At 42.5% G+C, this 19044-nt stretch overlaps 1 protein-coding gene across 1 annotated transcript in view; it reads right to left on the bottom strand.

The window, feature by feature from the left end:
* The window catches only part of ACSL3 (acyl-CoA synthetase long chain family member 3), a 74840-nt gene extending 57956 nt beyond the window's left edge, over positions 1-16884 (bottom strand). Inside the window, exon 1 of the mRNA XM_055573598.1 lies at positions 16643-16884. The gene's annotated coding sequence lies outside the window, so the exon portion shown is untranslated. The remainder of the gene's footprint in view (positions 1-16642) is intronic.
* Between the last annotated feature and the right edge of the window lie 2160 nt (positions 16885-19044).

The following is a 19044-nucleotide window of genomic DNA, read 5'->3' as shown; positions in this document are numbered from 1 at the left end:
CTGTTTATGGCAGCCTTTGTAAATACCAAAACTTCAAAGTAACCAAAATGTCCTTCAGCAAGTAAATGTACAACTGCTACATCTAGGCAATGGAATATTATTCAGCACTAAAAAGAAATGAGTCATTAAGCCAAGAAATGATGGAGGAAACTCAAATGTGGATTACTGAGTGAAAGAAGTCAATCTAAAAGGTTACATACTATATGACTCCAACTATATGACATTCTGGAGAAGGCAAAGCTCTTGAGACAGACTGGGCCTATTGAGACAGCAGAAGGTTGCCAAAGGTTAAGGATGAAGGAGGGATGAACAGGCAGAGCAGAGAGGATTTCAGACAGTGGAACTACTCTGTATGATACTATCAGTTCAGTTCAGTTGCTCAGTCGTGTCCGACTCTCTGCAACCCCATGAACTGCAACACGCCAGGCCTCCCTGTGCATCACCAACTCCTGGACTTCACCCATACTATACTGGTAGATAAATGACTTACATACTTGTCCAAATCCATAGAAAGCACACCAAGAGTGATCTCTAACGTAAACTGATAGTGATGCACCAGTATAGGTTCACTGGCTGTAATAAATGTACCACTCTAGTGCAGGACGATGAGTATGGGGGTGGCTGTGCAATATGGGAGGACAGAGGATACATGGGAAATCTCTCTACCTTCTGCTCAATTTTGTTGTGAACTTGAAATTACTCTTCAAAATAAAGTCTATTAAAAAAAGATATATCCAAAACTTTTTATAAAGTATATTGAGGTTTTCATTCATTGTTACGATGGTCAAGAAGAATTAGATATATAATAGTATTTCACTGTGTATATAGTAATTTATTAATACTATCTCAATGTTTTCTTAGTCACTTTTAAAGCAGATAGGTTAGCTGTCTTTAGTCATTAAAAAAAAATACATGAACAAACATCAGCCTAAACTCAAAGCCAGAAGTACATCTAACAGTTAAATAGAGGAAATAATTAAATATTTTGAATCAAAATTCAGCACACCACTGCCTCACTATTAAATTCCTCATTCCCTACAAGACAGCCAGATATACTTTAAAAGGGACAGGCCTTAAAATTAGACAAATCTCAGTCTAAAATGCCTGCTCTGTTTTTTATTAGCTATGATTCTAGACATGTTCATTCATTTATTCATTCAACTATCCATCGGTCCATAGGGATGGGAGGGATCTTATCAATTTAACTTATTTCTTTGCAAGTTTCCTCATATATAAATAAGGACAGCAATAACACTATGAACAATTTATACCCATATTTGTATATTTCTATAAATAAAAGGCAACTCACTAGAAAATGGGCTATGTATAGTCACAGGAAAAAATCCAAATGTCTATTAACTATGAAAAACATGGTCAACATCACTGGTCATCAAGGAAATACAAATTAACACAGTATAATTTTCCCCATCAGATTTTTTTTTTTTAAACGAAAAACACCACAAGTATTGGTGAGGATACAGGAAACAAGGCAGCTCTTGGCATTATTATATATTACAATAATATACATTATTATATATAGTGTAGCCACTATGGAGAGCAATCTGACAGCAAAAGCTAAAAACGTAAATTCCTATGACTTAGCAAATTCCTTCTGAGAAATTTGCCCTGGAGAAGCTTTGACACTGGTGTATACTAACTTTACCTTGCTTTGTTAATTACTCTAACATGACAAGTCCTAGAATTGAACTGACCCTCAATAAATGCTGAATCTCCTAAACAAAGATTTATTGACCCATACATTTTTGTACAAAAAAGATCTTCACGACCCAGATAATCATGATGGTGTGATTACTCACCTAGAGCCAGACATCCTGGAATGTGAAGTCAAGTGGGCCTTAGAAAGCATCACTATGAACAAAGCTAGTGGAGGTGATGAAATTCCAGCTGAGCTATTTCAAATCCTAAAAGATGATGCTGTGAAAGTGCTGCACTCAATATAACAGGAAATTTGGAAAACTCAGCAGTGGCCACAGGACTGGAAAAGGTCAGTTTTCATTCCAATCCCAAAGAAAGGCAATGCCAAAGAATGCTCAAGCTACCACACAATTGCACTCATCTCACACACTAGTAAAGTAATGCTCAAAATTCTCCAAGTCAGGCTTCAGCAATATGTGAACTGTGAACTTCCAGATGTTCAAGCTGGTTTTAGAAAAGGCAGAGGAAAAGAAAAGAAAGACACCGGTAAGTCGTGTCCAACTCTTACGATCCCACAAACTGTAGCCCACCAGGCTCCTCTGTCCTTGGGATTCTCCAAGCAAGAATACTGGAGTGGGTTGCCATTTCCTTCTCCAGGCAATCTTTCCAACCCAGGAACTGAACGCAGGTCTCCCCCACTGCAGGCAGATGCTTTACCGACTGAGCTACGCAGGAAGCCCCAAGGCAGAGGAACCAGAGATCAAATTGCCAACATCCACTGGATCATCGAAAAAGCAAGAGAGTCCCAGAAAAACATCTACTTCTGCTTTATTGACTACGCCAAAGCCTTTGACTATGTGGATCACAATAAACTGTGGAAAATTCTGAAAGAGATTGGAATATCAGACCACCTACCTGCCTCTTGAGAAATCTGTATGCAAGTCAGGAAGCAAGAGTTTAGAACTGGACATGGAACAAACAGACTAGTTCCAAACAGGAAAAGGAGTACGTCAAGGCTGTACATTGTCACCCTGCTTATTTAACTTATATGTAGACTGCAGTCATGAAATTAGACACTTACTCCTTGGAAAAAAAGTTATGACCAACCTAGAAAGCATATTAAGAAGCAAAGACATTACTTTGCCAACAAAGGTCCGTCTAGTTAAGGCTATGGTTTTTCCAGTAGTTGTGTGTGGATGTGAGAATTGCACTATAAAGAAAGCTGAGTGCCGAAGAATTGATACTTTTGAACTGTGATGTTGGAGAAGACTCTTGAGAGTCCCTTGGACTGCAAGGAGATCCAACCAGTCCATCCTAAAGGAGATCAGTCCTGGGTGTTCATTGGAAGGACTGCTGTTGAAGCTGAAACTCCGATACTTTGGCCACCTGATCCGAACAGCTGACTCATTTGAAAAGAGCCTGATGCTGGGAAAGATTGAGGGCAGGAGGAGAAGGAGACAACAAAAGATGAGATGGTTGAATGGCATCACCAACTTGATGGACATGAGTTTGAGTAAATTCTGGGAGTTGGTGACGCAAGGGAAGGCTGGCGTGCTGCAGTCCATGGGGTCACAAAGAGTCGGACACAACTGAGGGATTGGACTGAACTGGAAGAAACTGCCGGCAGTAATGGTATCTTCAAAGGCAGAGGTATTCAACAAAAGGGCCATTTAAGAAAAGTATCTGCCGTAAGCGGATTAACCACCTCAGAGGTATCGGGTCCTAATCCCCGGAAGCGGTGAACATTACCTTACTTGGAAAAAGGGTCTTTGCCGGTGTTATTAAAGTAAGGCATTTGAGATGAGACACTCCTGGGCCTCAAATGGCATCAAGTGTCCTTGAGAGAGACAGAGGCAGTAGATTTGACAGGCACTGTGAAAGCAAAGCTAAGATAAAGCAGAGATATGAAGGCGCTGGCCTGGAAGCCTGGAGGGGTGCCACAGGCGCTGAAGAGTGACAAGCTTCGTTCATCTCTCAGAGCCTCTGGGGGGCGCCCAGGCCTGACAACACCTTAATTTCGGCCCAGTAACGCTGACTCAAACTTTTGGCCTCTATTAGAGAATAAATTCCTGTTGTTTTAAGCCACCAAATTGTGGCATGACAGCAGTTCTAAGAAGCAAACACTGCACCTCACTCCACTGCCCTGTGTGCCATGCTAGATGCTAAGTGATTTAGACATTATTCAGGTCTCTGAAGAGCCATTCAGATTTTTATGCAGCAGAATAGCATAATCATAATCTGCCTCACAATGTTAAATCTAACCCCAATGTTAAGAATTTGTTAATGGGAAAAAACTAGAAACACGAAGATATATCAGAACCAAACATCCGAACAGAAGATAAAGCTGTAAATCACCAGGTACTTGAGGGGCAGAAAATCACAATGAAAGAGATGAAGACAAAAAAGGGGCAGAGGGATGAAACGGAGGTAGGAAAACACAGGAAACACTTTAAATATGTGTATGTAATTTTCTCAAAGGGATAAGAGAGACCATCGTGTGCATGAAACAAGAATACGATGGCATACAGAAGACAGAAAAAGCTCAGCCAACAGGTATATTAGAAAATGAAGCTGGGAATATTTTTCCAGAAAGGAAAGCAAAAGCAATGAGGTAGACAACAGTAGGTTAAAAAGTTTTTTTTTAATCAGGTGTCAAATTAATCCCAAAGGCCAAGTTCCACTAAAAGTTCTACGAAGAAAGAACAAAGAGAATGAAGAGGCAGAAATTACTGAAGCATTCTGCAATAACCTATCCCACAGTTGATGAACCCTAGTCTTCAAACTGAAAGGGCCTGCTAAGTACTGAGCAGATGAATGTGGGGCTGGGGGGGGAGTGTGAACCTGAACTCCAGACACAGCCCTGTGAATTCTCAGACCGCCAGGTGTAAGAAAGCTTCCAAAAAACCACCACCAAATCACTTACAAATCAGGTAATTCTATCATTAATCAGCAAAGAAGGATACTTTGGAGAGTAAAAGCATGTACTATTATAAGATGAATTTGACGGCGTTCCAGACAACCGAGGGTATACAGTCATCCTTCCAATAAAGGAGTAAGAATCCCACTGGCAGCAGATGGCTCCACAACACTGCAACACCATGCACAACACCTCCCAAGTTTTGTGGAAATTTTTATTTAATGTTTATTTATATATTTATTTGGCTGCAATGGGTCTTGGTTACAGCATGTGGACCCTTAATTGCAGCATGCGGGATCTTGCACTCCAGCCAGAGATCAAATCTGGGCCCCCTGCACTGGGAGCAGAGCCTTAGCCATTGTGTGCATATACTCCTTGGATAAAAGTTTGAGAGATAATTTTTAAGCCAGAATTGGTCTAAGTTTTATAATCTATTTCATAAGAGAGGTCAGTCCCACAAGACTGTTCCCCAGTTGGTACTTACAAGTCTCCAGCCAGCTATAAATCAGGATTTCCACAAACTCCTCCTCAGATTCAATAATTTGTTAGCCTCCAATTAAAAATAAATTTGAAAAAGTAACAACAAAAAAATAATTTGCTAGGATGGCTCACAGAACTCAGGAACACTCTTACGTTTATCAGTTTATTATAAAGGCTACAACTCGGAAACAGACAAATGGAAGAGATGCACAGGGCAAAGGAGCAGGGTGGGGGAGTGGACCACACAGCTTCCAAACTCCCTCCAGGGGTGCACCTGGACAGAAATGTTCACCAACCCGGAAGGTTGCTGAATATCCCCTTTTCAAGAGTTTTTACAGAGCTCAGTCTCCAGTCCCCTCGCTCCTTGCAAGAGCCGGGGAGATGGGTTCAAATCCTCAGTGAGAAGGGTTGAAAGTTCAAGCCCTCTAATCCCTGGGTCTTTCTGGTGACCAGCCCTGTCCTGAGGTACTCTAGGGACTGGGTCCTAAGTCACTTCATTAAACTCAGGTGTGAGCCAAAGGAGCTTTTTTGAATAAGATTCTGAGCAGTCAGGAAATTCCAACAGTCTTAGGAGTTCTGTGCTAAAAGCGGGGACCAACAGTGTTGCAATGAGCAAGGGGATGCGTACACTTTCTGAATTAATATGGAACATTTTCTTCAGATGAACTGCTGAATTACATGGTAGTTGTAGCCCCAGTTTTGCAAGGAACTTCCATAGTATTTCCCAACCTGGATGCCCACCGTCCCTCCTCTCTGCCACGACAATCTCATTCCTTATATTTGAGCTCCTTCTCTGAACTCTCACCTCACTCCCAACCAGCCACTACCTCTCACAACCCTTCCACCTCAAGATGCTCCTGGAGACAACATCTTTTTACACCTCAAAAGAGCGTTATACAAACTAAACATTTTTAATCTCTAAGAAGCGCACTACCCAGGCACTATGCTGGAGAGTACACAGGCAGCAGCCTAGAAGGCAGGCCCAGTTTCAGAGTCAACGATGAACACCGGTTCTCGGGCTCTAACACACTAGCAGTGTGGCAGTTAGAGCACAAAAGGAAAATGACTCCTGGTGTAACTGCAGTGAAGGTGAATTCTCTTTCTGTAAAAATGCCCAGTACAGTTCTAAGATTAATCCACTCAGGTTCATTCTAGTTTTCTATGTAACTAAAACAAACTCCCTACTTCATTTTAGAAGGAACTCAATTACCCCAACCTTCTCCCAAACAAGAGGCAACAACTTTAGGGATCAAGTCAGTTTTCAAAGAGAACAAGAAGATTTCTGACAGTTAATGGTATGGTTAAAAAGAAAAAAAAAAACAGCCAAAGTCAAGGACCAGAATGAGGATCACTTCAACAACCATGATGAAAGTGAAAATAAGAAATTTCGCTGATTGAAGTAGCAACTTTTCATAATTCTGGCCAAAATGATAATGAATATTTTATAACCCAGAAACAGCAATGCAGAAAAAAACGAACTGTTCTATGTTAACAAAACCAATTTAGAAAATAATATTCAAAAAGTATGACTGAACCATATTGCTGTACCCCTGAAATACTGTAAATCAACTATACTTCAATAAAATATACATATTTATAAAAAGATTTATGCAGATGTGTTCAGTTCAGTTGCTCAGTCGCATCCGACTCTTTGTGACCCCATGAATCGCAGCATGCCAGGCTTCCCTGTCCATCACCAACTCCCAGAGTTTAAACTCATGTGCATCGAGTCGATGACGCCATCCAGCCATCTCATTCTCTGTCGTCCCCTTCTCCTCCTGCCCCCAATCCCTCCCAGCATCAGTCTTTTCCAATGAGTCAACTCTTCGCATGAGGTGGCCAAAATATTGGAGTTTCAGCTTCAACATCATTCCTTCCAATGAACACCCAGGACTGATCTCCTTTAGGATGGACTGGTTGGATCTCCTTGCAGTCCAAGGGACTCTCAAGAGTCTTCTCCAACACCACAGTTCAAAAGTATCAATTCTTCGGCACTCAGCTTTCTTCACAGTCCAACTCTCACATCCATACATGACCACTGGAAAAACCATAGCCTTGACTAGACGGACCTTTGTTGGCAAAGTAATGTCTCTGCTTTTCAATATGCTATCTAGGTTGGTCATAACTTTCCTTCCAAGGAGTAAGCGTCTTTTAATTTCATGGCTGCAACCATCTGCAGTTATTTTGGAGCCCAAAAAATTAAAGTCTGACACTGTTTCCCCATCTATTTGCCATGAAGTGATGGGACCAGATGCCATGATCTTAGTTTTCTGAATGTTGAGCTTTAAGCCAACTTTTCACTCTCCTCTTTCACTTTCCTCAAGAGGCTTTTTAGTTCCTCTTCACTTTCTGTCATAAGGGTGGTGTCAACTGCATATCTGAGTAATTAGTATTTAATTAGTGAAAGTGAAAGACACTCAGTCATGTCTGACTCTGAGACCCCACAGACTATAGAGTCCATGGAATTCTCCAGGCCAAAATACTAGAGTGGGTAGCCTTTCCCTTCTCCAGGGGATCTTCCCAACCCAGGGATCAAACCCAGGCGGATTCTTTATCAGCTGAGTCACAAGTGAAGCCCAGTATTTAATAAAACACATGAAAATGCCCTAGTAAATTACAAGTAGCAAACACATAAACACAGGGGGAAACACAAAACGTTAACTGATAAAGTTTCAAAGAAGCTGAAAAAAGAAATAAGGCAGAAACAGAAAAAGTCTTGAGCCAAGTAAAAGGAAGAGATGGAAAGAGAATAAAAGCAAAAAACCACTGATGGAGAAGCAGCTCACAAGAGCGCTGAGAAAGAAAGCTTTACAGAGGAGGAAACAGCTCCTCAAAGGCTAATTGGTATGGGCAGCGCGACACCCACAAACAGCAGTGTTAGAAACAACTCCGGCCAGACCTGAAATGCAGAGTTCACAGGGTTCTCTTCACTTACTGGCTGCCCAGTCTCCCTTCCTATTCCCATCCCTTGCTAACATTCTTTTGACAATTACAGCTGACCCTTCAACAACACAAGGTTTTATAATTACTATATAATTTTATAGTCAGCCCTCCATACTCATGGTTCCACACCCAGGGATTCAACCAACCTTGGATGGTGTAGTACTGTAGTATACATTGCATTGTGGGGAGGTGGGGAATCCACAAGTAAGTGGACCCGCACAGTTCAAACCCATGTTGTTCAAGGGCCAACTGTACTTGGTGAGCTGAAGGAATCAATAAATGAGTCTTAGGCAAGGTCTTAATAGTCTTTATCCTCCAAGGCTCCGGTGTTTTTGTTTCTCCCCAGGGATGTGACTTAGGCTCACAGCTTCTCTAGTCCCCCAGAACAGAGGATGCCTCAATTGATTTGTCAATCCTGCTCTTCCCCAATTGCCCTGGACGTCCCCATTAGAGTACCTCTACCTTAAACCCAACTGTTTTTTTCAAATCCAATCTATGTCTCATTTGCTCAGCTGATCTTTTCCTGGAGACCCTGGTCAATAGGACCTCTCTCCTGCAGAAGAAAATGGCAACCCACTCCAGTATTCTTGCCTGGAAAATCCCAAGGACGGAGGAGCCTGGTTGGCTACTGTCCATGGGGTCGCAAAGAGTCGGACACAACTGAGAGACTTCACTATCGCTATAACCTCTGTATTGCTCACTTCACATTAACCATATCTTTTATGTATCTTCAGACAGCTTGAACACTCTCATTCTTAAGGAATTAGTATTTCCTAGTCCCTTTGGAGAAGGCAATGGCACCCCCCTCCAGTACTCTTGCCTGGAAAATCCCATGGACGGAGGAGCCTGGTGGGCTGCAGTCCGTGGGGTCGCTAAGAGTCGGACACAACTGAGCAACTTCACTTTCACTTTTCACTTTCATGCATTGGAGAAGGAAATGGCAACCCACTCCAGTGTTCTTGCCTGGAGAATCCCAGGGACGGGGGAGCCTGGTGGGCTGCCATCTGTGGGGTTACAGACAGTCGGACACAACTGAAGCAACTTAGCAGCAGCAGCAGTCCCCTTTAAGTAACGTATGCTTGACGGATTTGCTCACGTGCTGGACTCACAATACCTTGTCACTTCCTGCCAAAAAACTACTTCTGAAGGAGAGAAAAAAAAAACAAGACCTCCCCTGTCAAGTCTCCCCTTTTTCCTGCCCTGTTCTGTCTGTATGAGCTATATTGCCCAGTAACACATATGCTCGTATACCTTCTTCCCTTATACATATAATGTTCATACATTTCCTTTCATGAATCCTGAGCTCTTTTAGAGCAGGGACGATCCTTAGTCATTTTCAAATTCCCAGTGTCTTGCAAGATATGCACAAATTTGAGTAGATTCCTTAAAAAAAAAAAAAAAAACACTAGGACTAAAACTACAATATGACCCAGCAATCCCACTACTGGGCATATACCCTGAGAAAACCACAATTCAAAAAGACACATGTATTCCCAATGTTCATTGCAGCACTATTTACAATAGCCAGGACACGGAAGTAACCTAGATGTCTACTGACAGATGAATGGGATAAAGATGCTGTGGTACATATATACAATGGAAAGTTACTCAGTCATAAAAAGGAACAAATTTAGTCAGTTGAACTAAGGTGGATGAACCTGGAGTCTGTTATACAGAGTGAAGTAAGTCAGAAAGTGAAAAATAATTGTAGTATACTAATGTATATATATGGAATCTAGAAAAACAGTACTGACGAACCTATTTGCAGGACAGGAACAAGAGATGCAGACTGGTGGACACAGCCGAGGAAGAAGATAGTGGGATGAACTGAAAGCCTAGCACTGAAACACATACACTGCCATATGCAAAGCAGACGACTAGCGGGAAGCTGCTGTATGACACAGGGAGCTCAACAGGGCTACAAGGTGCTCTGTGACAACCTGGAGCAGTGGGATGTGGGGGTGGGAGGGAGGCTCGAGAGGGAGGGCATACATATACACTTATGGCTGATTCAAGCTGTTGTATGGCAGAAACCAACACAATATTGTAAAGCAATCATCCTCCAATTAAAAACAAATTTTAAAAAAGAAATATATATAAATAAATCAATGCCCCCTACATATCCTCATAATACCTTCACAAACAAGTAGATAACTATAGTTAGCCAGTTTATCCAAAACATTGGTTATTTTGGTATCTTCAGCTCCAAATAAAAATTATCAGACCAGTTAAACCCGCTGAATCATCTGACAATTCTTTATTCCTCAACATGGGAAACGTGAAACATAAGTAAATATATTTCAGTAAAAATAGAAGTTACAGTTTTAAACGAAAAGAATTTAGGCACTTAAAATGTCAGGAAAACAGAAGCAGTCTGAAAACGTTTATTATGAAACTAAAAATAGCACACTGAAGAAATCACAGGATTTAATGTTTATAATGTCTCCTTCTTTATAAAAGAAAAACTATGATCAAAAGTCAGATGAAAGTATATACTATATTAAGGTGAATAAAATCAAGACTAAGTCACATGTTAAATCAGCTTTACACAATGCTGTGTAGTGAGATTTTCTAAAAAGACTGTCATGTCAGTGAAAAGAGACTGATTTTTAGGAATTTAACAGTTCTTGGCAATTTTCTGGAAATTGCTCAAGGCTCCATTTTGCATGAACAAATAACAGCTTCCTGATCTATACTCAACCTCCCCCCATTCAGACACTTTCCCATCAGCATGTTTTTTTTAAGCTTATCTATTTTTTCAATTGAAGGATAATTGCTTTACAGAATTTTCTTGTTTTCTGCCAAATATCAACATGAATCAGCCACAGGTATATATCGTGCTACCATTCAACACTCTTCGGAGCAGTTTCCTATTCTTGCAATTGCCATTTTCCCTATCTTCCCCTTACTTCTGCTCCCCACCCCATCCTGACCATCGTATCAGTATCTCCTGCCAAGGTCAGCCGTGACTTCCGAGTTGCTAAATCCAACAGACGAGTTGCTAAATCCAACAGACGGTGCTCCAGTTTTCTCACAGGAGCATTCCACCGTGGTGAGTGCTTCTCCACGGCAGCAGGGACACCTGCTTCAGGCTGTCCCTCTCACGTGACTGGCCACTGTGTCCATCTCCTGGGCAAACTCAGCCTCCTCCACTTCTCTTTCTAGTCTCTCCACAGGCAATCTCACCCATCATCTCTCCACTGATGGCACCAAAATGGTACACTAGTCATCATTCAGCTTCCCCTTCTGCCAATCCATTTACTACTATTAATTACCACATCTGGCAATTTTGCCTCTAAATCTCCCTTTTCTCAGTATTTCTGCTAATGATATAAGGCTGTAAAAATCAAATAAGCTAACATGAAAGCACTTTCATGTTAGCTTAAAAAGGGGAAAAAAATTAAATCTGAGTATTAGTATTCATTAAGTTGAAATCTCCTTGAAAGCAAGGACTTTACAAGTTCATCTTTTTATTTATTCCACATTATACATCTAGCACAGTACTCTGCAAATGGAATTCAGTAAGGGTACTGCAATGCATCATTTGTACTGGTTTAATACACATTCAACTGAAAGAGTCACACATTTAATGGCTTGTATTTCCCAAACCATGTCATCATTTGACTCCTAAGAGATTAGAATTTTAAGTCACTCTGTAAAGGATAAACTACATCAGGTACTTTTGATAAATATAATGCTACTTACCTAAAGTTAGAAAAAACTGTCATCTTTTTTTGGCCTAGCTTTCCTGAAAACATCCAAATCCCAGCCTGATGTCCAAAACTCATATAAAATTTCTTGCTTCCCAACTGCTCATTTGAACGGGGAAAGTTTAAATATTACAGGAATATTTAAGCTGTAAGTACTCAAAAAGCAGGCAGAATGACTTCTTGAAAAAAAGTCCCTCTCTTTTTCACATCTTGCAATGTGAGCTGGAGTGACATTCTGAGGAACAGACACTGAGATTAAAAAAGTACTGTTGCTCAAAAAAGTTCCCTAACTCTTGGCTATATGTACATTTAACTACAGCACCAGAATGCAAGATTGTCATCTAGTAGTATCTCACCAAATCAATTTAAAAATCTGCCCAGAAGAAAAGACAGGCTCTACAGTATGTGGTGCTGGGAATGCTGGACAGCTACAGGTAAAACAACAAGTTGGAACATTCCTGCAAACATATACAAAAATAAACTCCAAATTGTTTAAAGATCTAACATAAGACAGGGCTTCCCAGGCAGCGCTAGTGGTAAAGAATCCATCTGCCAACAAAGGTGAGGTAAGCAATGTGGGTTCGATCCCTGGGCTGGGAAGATTCCCTGGAGGAGGAAATGGCAACCCACTCCAGTATTCTTGCCTGGAAAATCCCATGGACAGAGAAGCCTGGCGAGCTACAGTCCATGGGGTGGCAAAGAAATGGACATGACTAAGCAACACAATATAAGACATGACACCATAAAACTCCTAGAAAAGAACACAGGCACAACACTCTTTGCATAAATCATAGCAGTATTTTCTTAGATCAGTCTCCCAAGGCAAAGGAAATAAAAATACAGTTCAGTTCGGTCTCTCAGTCATGTCTGACTCTGCGATCCCAGAGACTGCAGCACTCCAGGCTTCCCTGTCCTTTACCATCTCCCAGAGTTTGCTCAAACTCATATCAGTTGAGTCAGTGATGCCATCCAGGCATCTCATTCTCTGTCATCCCCTTCTCCTTCCTCCTTCGATCTTTCCCAGCATCAGAGTCTTTTCTAATGAGTCAGTTCTTCCCACCAGGTGGCCAAAGTATTGGAGCTTCAGCCTCAGCATCAGTCCTTCCAATGAATAATCATGGTTGATTTCCTTTAGAATTGACTGGTTTAATCTCCCTGCCAGTCTAAGGGACTCTCAAGAGCCTTCTCCAACACCACAGTTAAAAAGCATCAATTCTTCGGTGCTCAGCCTTTTTTTTTTTTTAATATTTTATTATTTTTATTTTTTTAATATAAATTTATTTATTTTAATTGAAGGCTAATTACTTTACAATATTGTATTGGTTTTGCCATATATCAACATGAATCCGCCACAGGTGTACACGTGTTCCCCATCCTGAACCCCCCTCCCACCTCCCTCCCCTCGGCTTTCTCTATAGTCCAACTCTCACATCCATACATGACTACTGGAAAAACCACAGCTCTGACTAGACAGACCCTTTGTCGGCAAAGTAATGTCTCTGCTTTTTAATATGCTGTCTAGGTTTGTCACAGCTTTTCTTCCAAGGAGCAGGCATCTTTTAATTGACAAATGAGACTTAAAAGCCTTTGCACAGCAAAAGGAACAATAAGCAAAATGAAAAGACAACCTATGAGAGAAGTATTTACAAATGATGCAACAAAGGGTTAATATTCAAAATATACAAACAGCTCACATAACTCTATCAAAAAAAATTAAAATGGGCAGAAGACCTAAATGGACATTTCTCAGAAAAAAAGACATACAGATGGCCAACACACACATGAAAAGATGTTCGACATCATTATCAGAGAAACGAAAAGTCAAAACCACAATGAAGTAGTGATGAGGCTCACACCTGTGAGCATGGCTACCATCAAAAAGTCTACAAATAATAAATACTAAAGGAGAAAAAGAACCCTACTACTCTGTTGGTGGGAATGTAATTTGGTGCAGCCACTAGAGAAACAGTAAGGAGGTACTTTAAAAGACTAAAAATAGAACTACCATGAGACCCAGCAATTCCACTCCAGAAAAGATGAAAACTGTAATTCAAAATGAACAGCGGCACTATTTACAATAGCCAAGACATGGAAGCAACCCAAGTGCCTGTCAACTGATGATTGGCTTAGAAAGAAATTTTCTACATACTGATACTGGGCAATCCTAATTTAAACAAAATTGGAACCACTAAAAGGGTTGATATATAGTAGTTTATTTTACATATCCATATATTTACTTTCTTAGTGTTCTATACCACTTACTATTACAAATTATTAAAAGTAAATCATAAAAAAAAAAAGTAAATCATAAAAGGGAAATTTTTAAATTAGTATTTAATACCAGAGGAGACTAAAATAACATGAACGCAAAATGCCAGCTGGTATCATGGACTCAATCCCGGAACAGAAAAAAGGGCACATATGGAAAAATTGGTGATATCTGAACATAGTTTATAATTTAGTTAAGAGTATAGTATCAATATTAATCTTTTGTTTTGACACATGAACCAAGGTTATGTGACATGCTAATATTAGAGCAGGGGAGCTGGGTTATGGTATATAGGAATATTCCCATATCTGCAACTTCTCTATAAATCTAAAATCATGCCCAAATTTAAAAGTTTTTTAATAGTACCCAGTCTAGTCACCCAAGCACTTGTCACCCACCATTTAAAAAAAAAACCCCTCCCTAGACTAGATTTCCATCTAAATCACAACAGTCTATATAATACTCATTCACATGTTACTTTTCCTTCATTATACATATCATAATTTGTAATTATCTATTATTCATATGATGACCTGTTTCATATTCTTTCCTCCCTAAAGGCAAAAATGGCATCAATTCTGTTCTCTGCTGCATTCCCTTACATGCATACCTTACATGCTGTCTGACACAGAATAGGAATTAAAGGCTCTAAGTGAGCAATTAACTAAATAAGGAATTGTTAAACAGGACAGCAGAAGAGCACACAAGCAATGAGAAAAGCGTTGGGACTTTTTGGGGCTCTGACGCCCCAAACCAAGCAGGGATTGATTTTCCCCATCCATCCTTCCTTCAAGAAGGATAACATTAAATCATCCAGTGCACACAGCTCACAAGCCCAGTAACTGAGACCCAGGGACACTAGGTGACTTGTCACCCCAACCCCGTACATCCAATGTACATCTCCGTACATCCAGCCCTACACCCAACACCGCCATCTTACTACAGAACTAACTCTTTTTACAGAAAAAGAACTAACTAGGAAAAGACTAAAAGGAAAATGCCAGTGACTGAAGAAGCCTTACTCATGCCTAAGTGTTAAGAACTGCATAAGAACACTCCAGAACACAAAAGAACAGTCTATACAGTACACTCCCGCGTCGCCACACTTATTCCCAGTAATAACCTTCTAATACACAGTTTTAGGAGCAACTCAGCAGCACCCCTCAACTCCTGAAACAAACCTGGGGAACCAGAAAAGGTTATCATCAAATGACTGCTCTCCTGGCCACTCAAACAAAACTCCACTGTGACAACTATTCAGCCAGCCACCAAAGAGAGGCAGTATAATATAACGCTTGGATAAGAGAGCTCTAGATTTTCAAACAGGCGGGTCTGATCACAGCTTCCCCTCTTACTTGCAGTCATCTGGGGGCAAGTTAATGTGTCCAAACAGCAATTCTCTCCAACTATAAAATGGGAGTAACTACCACCTTAGAGAGTTGTTAACAGTTTTGGAGATACTATGCAGAAACTCTTCGTAGGAAACCTGGAATGTTATAAAGACTCAGTGTCAGCTGCTTGTCATCTTATTCCGCTACAATCAATTTCACAAGGCCTATTCCCTCTCAGCTGACACTTATTGAGCCTTTATAACATTCCAGGTTTCCTACGAAGAGTTTCTGCATAGTATGTTAACAACTCTCTAAGGTGGTGGTTATTCCCATTTTACAGGTGGAGAGAACTGCTGTTTGGACACATTAACTTGCCCCCAAATCATGGCAAAGAAGAAGAGAAGCTATGATTCTCTCTGCGATTCCTAGCTGACTCAGTGGTAAAGAATCCCGCTCGCCAATCAGGAGACAGGAGAGATGGAGGAAATGGCACCCCACTCCAGTGTTCTTGCCTGGAGAATCCCGTGGACAGAGGAGCCTGATGGGCTACAGTCCATGGGGTCGCAGAGTCGGATACGTCTTAGCGACTAAACAACAAAATACACAATAGCTTAGAGCACTTTTTCCAAAGCCAGCCTGGACAAACCAGCTCAATGTTTCTGGGCCTCGGGTTCCCCATCTGTGAAACGGGCTGGATCATTCCTACCCCGCTCGAGTTGCTCGGAATTACCCATTCCATTACCGGTGCATAATTAAAATATACCTATGGAAAAGTAAACCTTCAACTCCCAACCCCAAACAAACAGGATTCATCCCAGGCCCATCGCCTCCGATCGCGGCCAGAACAAAAACCAAGGTCGACCCACCTCATACCCCCCAATCTCTCCTCATGGCCGGCAGCAACACACCCCCCGCCCGCCTCTCCAGCATGGGTTTCGGAAACCGCAGGGGTGTTTCCTCCCAAGGACGGCGTCAGAGCCCGGCTAGTGAAAGTGGCCAACCCCCAGCCCACCCCGCCCCCAAAGCGCCGGGAGGGAATCCCGCGCATCCTTCCTCCTCCGGACAACTCGGCCGCTCGGGCTGCGGTTCCCCCCGGGTTCACGTGGGCTCTGCGGCCTCGGGCCCCACCTCACCCGCTTCCCAGATCCCACGGCGACACCTCCCACCCTAGCCGCGGGGCGGCCCGGTACGCCCGCACCGCCGGGCTAGGCGGCGACGTCGGGGATCCGGGGCCTCCAGGCCGGCCGCATCCTTCCCCCGGGCCAGGGTCGCCCATGGGGAGCAGCCCTTCCGCACGCGGAGGCCCCGCCGTGCCCACAACGAGCGCCGCACTCACCGCGACGCCGGGGCCCCGGTTCCTCGGACCCACGCAGGCCTGGGTTGCGCCCCCAGAGCACTGGCGCCCTGGGCCGCCTCCTGGGGACCCTGACACTGCCGCCGCGGTCGCACTGCGAGGAGACGGCCGTCTGCTACTCGGTCCGCCGCCACCGCCTCGTCCCAGACCCGGCCACGGTAACAAGCGCGGACTCGCACCCCGGCGCCGGCAGACCAGCGTCTGTTGAGCCGAACCGCCCGGGACGCGCACCCCCGGCCGGCGCTCGTTGCATATGCAGAGAGGCCGCCGCCCATTGGCCCGCGGGCGGTGGCGCGTGCGGGGCTGGGCCTATCGAATTCCGGCCGGGAGCGCAGCGGGCGGCCGGGGGCGGGGCGGGGTTACTACGGGTCATTCGCCCGAGTCGCGGCGGACGGGACCCAGCCGCAGCCTGCGCGGGGCGGGGGCCGGTCGGCGGGGAAGGACTGGACCGCGGCGGCGGGGGAGGGGAGCCGGACTGCGCGGCCGGGACGTGGGTGGAGGAGGAGCCGTCCGGCTCGGTCTGCGGGAGGGCCCTTCCCCTAGGGTTGGAAAGACCACCGCCTCGCCCCTCCCAAAAACTACAAACGCAGATGTTGCTGTAATCTATAAATCTTAATATAGCTCTGGAAAAAAGTGCGCCATTATCTTCCTTCTTAACTGGATTATGTGTTTCGTTCTTGCACAGATTTGTCAGATTTTGGAAAATAAAATGATCTGGGAAAATGTCTGAAGCGAGAGGGGCTCAGGAATTCAAAGCAGGTTTTTTATTCTTGCTTTGGCTTCACCGAACCCAGCAAATAGCCCATCTCCCCTCGATGCACTCACTCTTTATACGCATTGTAGGCAGACGCTTTACCGTCTGAGCAACCAGGGAAGTCATATACAAGATTGATACTTTCTAAAGGATAAAGTTGACCCCTCAGTACTATTTTTGGACTTCTTTTTATGAAGCTGAACGTGTTTCTGTATTTTGAAGAGTTTGCCATTATATTTCACTTTAGACACTATTAATGGGGAAAAGAGTGCAGGTAGACTGCCTTCCTGCAAGCCAACAAAGCAAAACACAAATGACTAAAACAACAACTACAATACACTATTAAAAAGATGGCTTTCATTACGCAAGCTGTAGTGGGGTTGAGATTTTTTTTTTTTTTCTCTTTAATTCAACATATTATTTAGTGGTCTGTGAACGAAGTTATAACTTTTAAGTCAGACTCGATTCCACAAGAAGTAAAACATTTGGAGGGTTTCATTTTGTTTTGAAGTAATGAAGGAGCTAGAAATAGCTACTTGAATAGTAAACCACCATGCGATGCAAAACTTATCTTCAAAGTAGGTGAAAGGTGACGTGCCTGAGCCAGCCTTGGGCAAAAGCAGGGGCTCGATTTCTCTTGGGAAATCAGTGAAGCCGCCTGAACTTGCGCTGTCTGAAGTGATGAGTCGAGGAGCAAAGAAAGTTCACTCACCTTGGGCCCCAAGCCAATTTAACTACCTAAAGGAAAGGATCCCTAACCCAGGAAACCTGCTCTTCTTGCTAGAAGAAGAGGTTCAGTTGCTTCCTAATCTGTCGAAGCCCTATCAAAGGATAAAGTCCTGAAGATTTCTTACCTAAAAGATCACCATCATTCGGCATGCTGAGCAAAGTATACCATCAAAGTGGTAGTTCTAGAACCAGGAAAAGTCTCTAGAAAATAAGTAATTTCCAAGGCAGAAATCTTTTTTTTTATCCCCCATCGATAATCATAAAGCAGACTTGTAGAATTCCAGCAACATCCTAACATCTTCATTATCTCTTTTGATATTACTAGTGTGTGTGTGTGGCTAAGCAGCTGTGTGGGTATGATATATACTTTTAAAAGAAAATGTTCCTTCTAAATTCTCATCCTGTTTGCTTACAGTAAACAGTAATATTTCCAGTCTCTATGATGTTTTGTTGTTTAAATAAAATAATACATGCATAACTGCTCTTCTTTTAGACAAGTTTTCAGTATATTTTTATTTACAGCATCTGAAAGAATAAGGGAATTTGGTTGTATTTCCCTTTTTTTTTTAGGAAAACTCAATTCAGAAGCTGTAATGCCCAACTGAATGAAAACATCCAACAATTCCTTTTACAGTTTTGTTATTTCTCCAAATTGCAGGACTGTTGAGAGGAGATGTCTTTGTAATTTTCATGAATACCTAATGATTGTCTTCTGTGGAGGGGCCCAGAAATAGTTTATGATTGTATAGCAAATGATATACTACTAGCATTTTTCATCATCAGTAAAATGTAAAACCAGAACCAGCTGATGTTTAGAAGTTCAACAGAAACTTTTTTGTTCTTTCATTTCTGGTAGATTAGGAGGGGAAGACATTGGAGAAGGAAATGGCACCCCACTCCA

This window comes from Bubalus kerabau, chromosome 3 (assembly GCF_029407905.1).
Source record: "Bubalus kerabau isolate K-KA32 ecotype Philippines breed swamp buffalo chromosome 3, PCC_UOA_SB_1v2, whole genome shotgun sequence".
In the NCBI taxonomy this organism is placed as follows: domain Eukaryota; kingdom Metazoa; phylum Chordata; class Mammalia; order Artiodactyla; family Bovidae; genus Bubalus; species Bubalus kerabau.
Note: the sequence above shows the minus strand (reverse complement) of the source record. Positions and strands in the feature narration are given on the sequence as shown.